A 5381-nucleotide genomic window follows, 5' to 3' on the forward strand; every position below is an offset into this window, starting at 1 on the left:
CATAGTAAATCATTTTTGAAAACTACAAAGACCTTTGTAAGTAAAGACAAATTGTGCATAGATTGTTTCACATTAGTTCTAAATGAGATTGCTAATCTTCAGGTCAGTACAAAACAGCTATTTAAATTGGCATTTTTATTCATTTTTCCATGTATGCTATGCCTATTGACAGCATATTTCATTAAGGTTTTAATGTTACCACAATGTCAAATATCCAGGAAAGATTTCATAAGATCAAAATTTCATACAAATAAAGATTCACCCATTAATGTTGTACATCCATCAACCCAGTAACTCACTTTACAAAATGGAGAGTCTTAAATGAGAAGCGTGTAATTTCAGATACTGCAAAAAGGGGAAGCTGAAGATAGGCTCATAAATTAATGGAAGTAAAACCACCTTTCTTCACTAAAAAAGATAAACTTTTTAAATTTTGAAAGGTTAAATTTCTCAGACTCTTTATTTTCCAAATGTCCTTTATGTGTAACTATAGCACAGATTTAAAACTTTGGGGAAACTATTCATGTAGGGTTGTTATGTTCTATTAATTATGTCTGTGTTCTGTCATTTGTACAAGTACCAAGTCTTTAAAGACATAAAATTGGCCAAACAAAATAAATGTGAGAAGAGAATTCATCTCTACAATACTTCTAAATACAATGCTGAATTACGTATTCCAGTCCAGACTAATGCAGACCACAGTGAGCTAGACTCCATAATGACTTTCCTACTCCGGAGACTTTCTTTATAAATGCTTCTGTCCAGAAAGCAAATGCATTAGCAGTTGAAATCAGAAACTTTCCCCAGATTACTGTCAAAGTGTAAATACGGAGATTACTTACTAGAAGCAGCTTTGTCCCACTCACACATTATTGAGGCATTAGTGTGAAAAAAATACTTAAAAGTATACTTAATTTTATGCAGCAAAGAATTTATTTAGCAATATAAACAATATATAGTGATCTTTCTCTTTTCTTTTTTTTTTTTTTTTCCTTTTAGTTGCATTTATTTTAAGGCTGAATTTACTCCCGTGCCATAAGTTTTTGCTTCTTCAGTTTCTTCTGGGATATCTTCTTCTTCTGGGCAACCTCCTCTTCTGGTTTAGGAACAATCTGTTCCTTTTCAGTAAGGATCATCTCAATGTGGCAGGGAGAACTCATGTATGGGTTAATTCGACCATGAGCTCTGTAAGTCCGGCGGCGCATCTTGGGTGCTTTGTTCACTTGGATATGCTCAATGACCAGAGAATCTACATCTAAACCCTTAAGTTCAGCATTACTCTCTGCATTTTTAAGCATGTGCAGCAAAAATTCAGCACTCTTTTTGGGCCACCGACCTTGTGTCCAGCCCCACTGCTTGGCCTGGGCACACCTGCCAACTCCACCATTGTAACGTCGGAATGGTACGCACTGTTTCTGTAAAGTGACATCTTTCAGATACTTCATGGCTTTTCGTATATGCATACCCTTGATGGCCTGGGCAGTTTCACGTGTGTTCTTAAAGTGAACGCGAAGATTGGAACCTCTTGATTTGCATGACTTTGTGGGGTTCTCCGGATCAAGTGAATAGCGAACCATTTTCACAGATTACCTCAGGCCGCTTGGGGAAAGAGCGATCTTTCTCTTTTCATCTGTCTCCCTCTTGCTCTCCCTCTCACACAACTTTTTACTATTACATGTAGAGATACCTGTAAAAATCTGATGAAAGCCCTGATTCTATTCAGAAATAAAGATATAAAATATTTGTTTTAGGAGATTAACATGTATATCAAATACAAATGTAATACCCATTGATTGATCCCTAGAACTCTCATGGTCAAAACTTAGAACCTGGAGTTATGTATTGAGTGTCAGCCAGTTAACAAATTATAATCAATTAATAGACAATGAATAATAAGGAGAATAAAGAATATAGTTTTAGAAAAGAAGCATAGTGTAGAAGAATAGTCATATCTTTTCAGAATTCAAAAGAATATTGTGCTCTGTAAAATGTGAAAATTTCGCCATTTTGTGTAAATACATACACACAATACATTTCATGTAAATACAGACACACACACACATGCACACACATTAGCAGCTACCTGACACAGCTGCTAATGAAATCCACAAGGAGAGGTTAAAGTTGTCCTGTTAATATGTGAACACCATATTTCTACATATCATGATCATCACTGCAAATTTGCTTGAAAACTTAAATCAAAAAAGCTTTATAAACAATATAGTTTCCTACGTCCATTTCTTGATTCAGATATCTTTATTTCAACTCTCATAATTGAGACATATAGAGTGTTTTAGAATCTAAAAATTATGTTTCTGAATAATATAATTTAACACAAATGTATTTAAACACATGGAGATAATTCAATAAAAATATTTAAAATCATAACTTGAAAAAGCATTATACTAATATTCTTGGAATTTTTTATCTGCTAAAACATGATTACCTAAAAAAATTCTCTTGTATTAAAATTACAAAAAAAGATGTTATATTAAATTTACCAAAAAAATATTCTTCTATCTATTAATTGGAAACCTAGGATATTTGAGGACAAATTAGGATGATAAAAAAAATTGGGATGTTCTAAAATTAGAAAAGTCTTGGCTTTCCATATTGCTTATGAAAGTATGCTCAGATGTGACATTTGTCCAATGTATTTATCCTAAAGAATAGATTGTATCAGGTTTGGATCTTTATTCTTGAATTTAGAAATAATAAAGCAGGTTAACTTGCAAATAAGTCATAATTTCTAGTTAAGGGTGACTAGATGATTCAACCGAAGTGATTTATGTTTTTTAAAACAATAATTTTTATGTTTAAATAATAACTTATTCTTGAAATATAGCTAAACATCTTCAAGAAGTAGCCCAATACCCCATTCAATGAAAATGTATATCCAATGACATCTATTACTATGCTAAAAAAGGCCAGTGGTGCTATAAATTTGGAAAAACTTACAGACTGTTGCATTAGATTAATAGAAGGGTATGGCAATATTTAAAAGGATTTTACACTTCAGTGAAAGATTTTGGTTGTGAAATAGTGAAAGCCACATATGAAACGAAATAAATAAAATAATTGAGGCAATAAATTCAAAAAAAGAGCAAAAAGTTGTAACGGAAAAGAAATATAAACACTGCATGGTTTAACTGACAATATAGTTCATATAATTCTAAGCTTTCAAATATTTAATAATTACATAGCTAACTGTAATCTGTACCTCTATTTATTCAGCTATCTACCTATTAATAAAGACAGAATTGTATCATATATAATCAGCTAAGAAAACTGATTATATGAAATAGAGATTTGTGTATAAGATCTACATCCTAAATTTTTTAGCCAATATATAGTACAAATTTGAAGTTTGTATAGAAATATTCATATTTTCATATTATTTAAAGTATACTTAATATTTTATAATAGACATGTTTGTTTATATATTTATACATTTTAATATATTTAGTATCATAGCCTCTGATAATCTGAAGGATGGGGATAGAGAGTACAGTTTTAATGGTAAATATATTAAGTTACTTGATTTGTAATTATGAATAAAATGATCTGATACAAATAATATTGAAAAAAATTAAAATTTTTGTAAAGGAAATTTGTATGAATAATTAAAACTACAAGGTTTTTACATGAAATAATGCTCACCTCTCTATAAATATCAGATAATTTTGTCACATACTTGTTTTTATCCTTGATTTCTTATAGCGATTTTCAGTCTATGGAAGTATTATCTATACAATAAAATTTGTAAAAGGAGCCAAATAAAATATAAAATGATATGAAACTTAAATTTTTACAGAGGCTCAGAGTCAGCTATATAGAAGTATTGAAATCCTCTATAAAACAGCATTCAGAGTTATAAAATGATTGTCTACGGGTACAGAGAAAGTAACAATACACAAAAAAGGATAAATTTTCTTAGAAAAGAAAAACAAATCACATTTATGAATAAAACCCAAAGAGCCTAAAAACAAACAAGCAGAAAGCAGAATCCTGTAGCAGCCAAGATGGAGGCAAACCAGAGGGGAAATCACAGAGGCAGAGCACATCACCTCCAGGCAAAGCCCAGCTGTCAGAAACCAACAGGAGACTGCAGCTACCTGGGAAAAGTGGAACTTAAATAACAAATTCGCTTGAAAAGGAAAAAGTTATCCAAATAAAGTGGTGAATATGTACACATAGAAACACAGAAACACAAATGCAGCAGGAGCAGAGAATACTAAAGCAAAAGAGAACATGAAAATATAATACAGTAAATTTGAACGCAAAAGAAAATTGCCTCAAAGATAAGGACCAGCCATAGTAGGAAATCTGTAGAAGACAACTGAAAAATAATATTACCTTTCCATATCTTTCACAACCTTTATCAGACAAGAATGAAACCCAATATAGACAAATTTAGAAGTTCTTAGGGCATATAATAAATATTACTGGACAGGCTGAGTATATTTTTAAAAAATATGTCTGGAAAATCTATGTTTAAATTTATCAACTCTAGCTAAACTCTTTCATATATTAATCTCCAAATTGATTTAAAGATCCATGTTGACTATAATTTTTAAGTTTACAAAATAATATTCACCAAGGTACCAGCAACACTTTGGCACATGATGTTATAAATTAAGCATCATATGTTTCCTATAAGAGTGTTTCTTTATCACCACATGGATCCATGACAAGCAATATACCATACCACTATATATTAGATGTATCCAAGAGGAAAGTCAGCTAACTTGATAGCTTCTAATCCCAGCATTTTGGGAGGCCAAGGTGTGTGTATAACTTGAGCTCAGAAGTTTGAGACCAGCCTAGACACAATGGCAAGACCTCTCCACTAAAAATACAAAAAAATTAGCCAAGTGTGGTGGCACATGTCTGTACTCCCAGCTACCCTGGGAGGCTGAGGTGGGAGGATTGCCTGAGCTGGGAGGCAGAGGTTACAGTGAACCAAGATACTGCCACTACACTCCAGCCTGAGTGACAGAGTGAGACCCTGCCTCAAAAAAAAAAAAAAAAAAAAAAAAGCAAGTCAAATGAAGATAAGAGCAAGTTTCTTTGGTATTATGTAAATTAATTACAAACTCTTTTAATTGTACTTTAGGTTCTGGGGTACATGTGCAGATCATGCAGGATTGTTGCATAGGTACACACATGGCAATGTAGTTTGCTGCCTCCATCCCCTGTCACCTTTATCTGGCATTTCTCTCTGTGTTATCCCTCCCCAACCTCCCCACCCCACCACTGTCCCTTCCTTGGCCCCTGCCAACAGACCCCAGTGTGTGATGCTCCCCTCCCTGTGTACATGTGTTCTCATTGTTCAACACCCACCTATGAGTGAGAACATGTGGTGTTTGATTTTCTACTTT

At 32.8% G+C, this 5381-nt stretch overlaps 1 pseudogene across 1 annotated transcript; it reads right to left on the reverse strand.

The window, feature by feature from the left end:
- Positions 1-970: 970 nt before the first annotated feature.
- On the reverse strand, positions 971-1613 carry LOC100405079 (large ribosomal subunit protein uL22 pseudogene; annotated as a pseudogene). Its single transcript, XR_013532688.1, has one exon. The product of XR_013532688.1 is annotated as a large ribosomal subunit protein uL22 pseudogene (transcript).
- Positions 1614-5381: the final 3768 nt, after the last annotated feature.

This window comes from Callithrix jacchus, chromosome 2, assembly GCF_049354715.1.
Source record: "Callithrix jacchus isolate 240 chromosome 2, calJac240_pri, whole genome shotgun sequence".
In the NCBI taxonomy this organism is placed as follows: domain Eukaryota; kingdom Metazoa; phylum Chordata; class Mammalia; order Primates; family Cebidae; genus Callithrix; species Callithrix jacchus.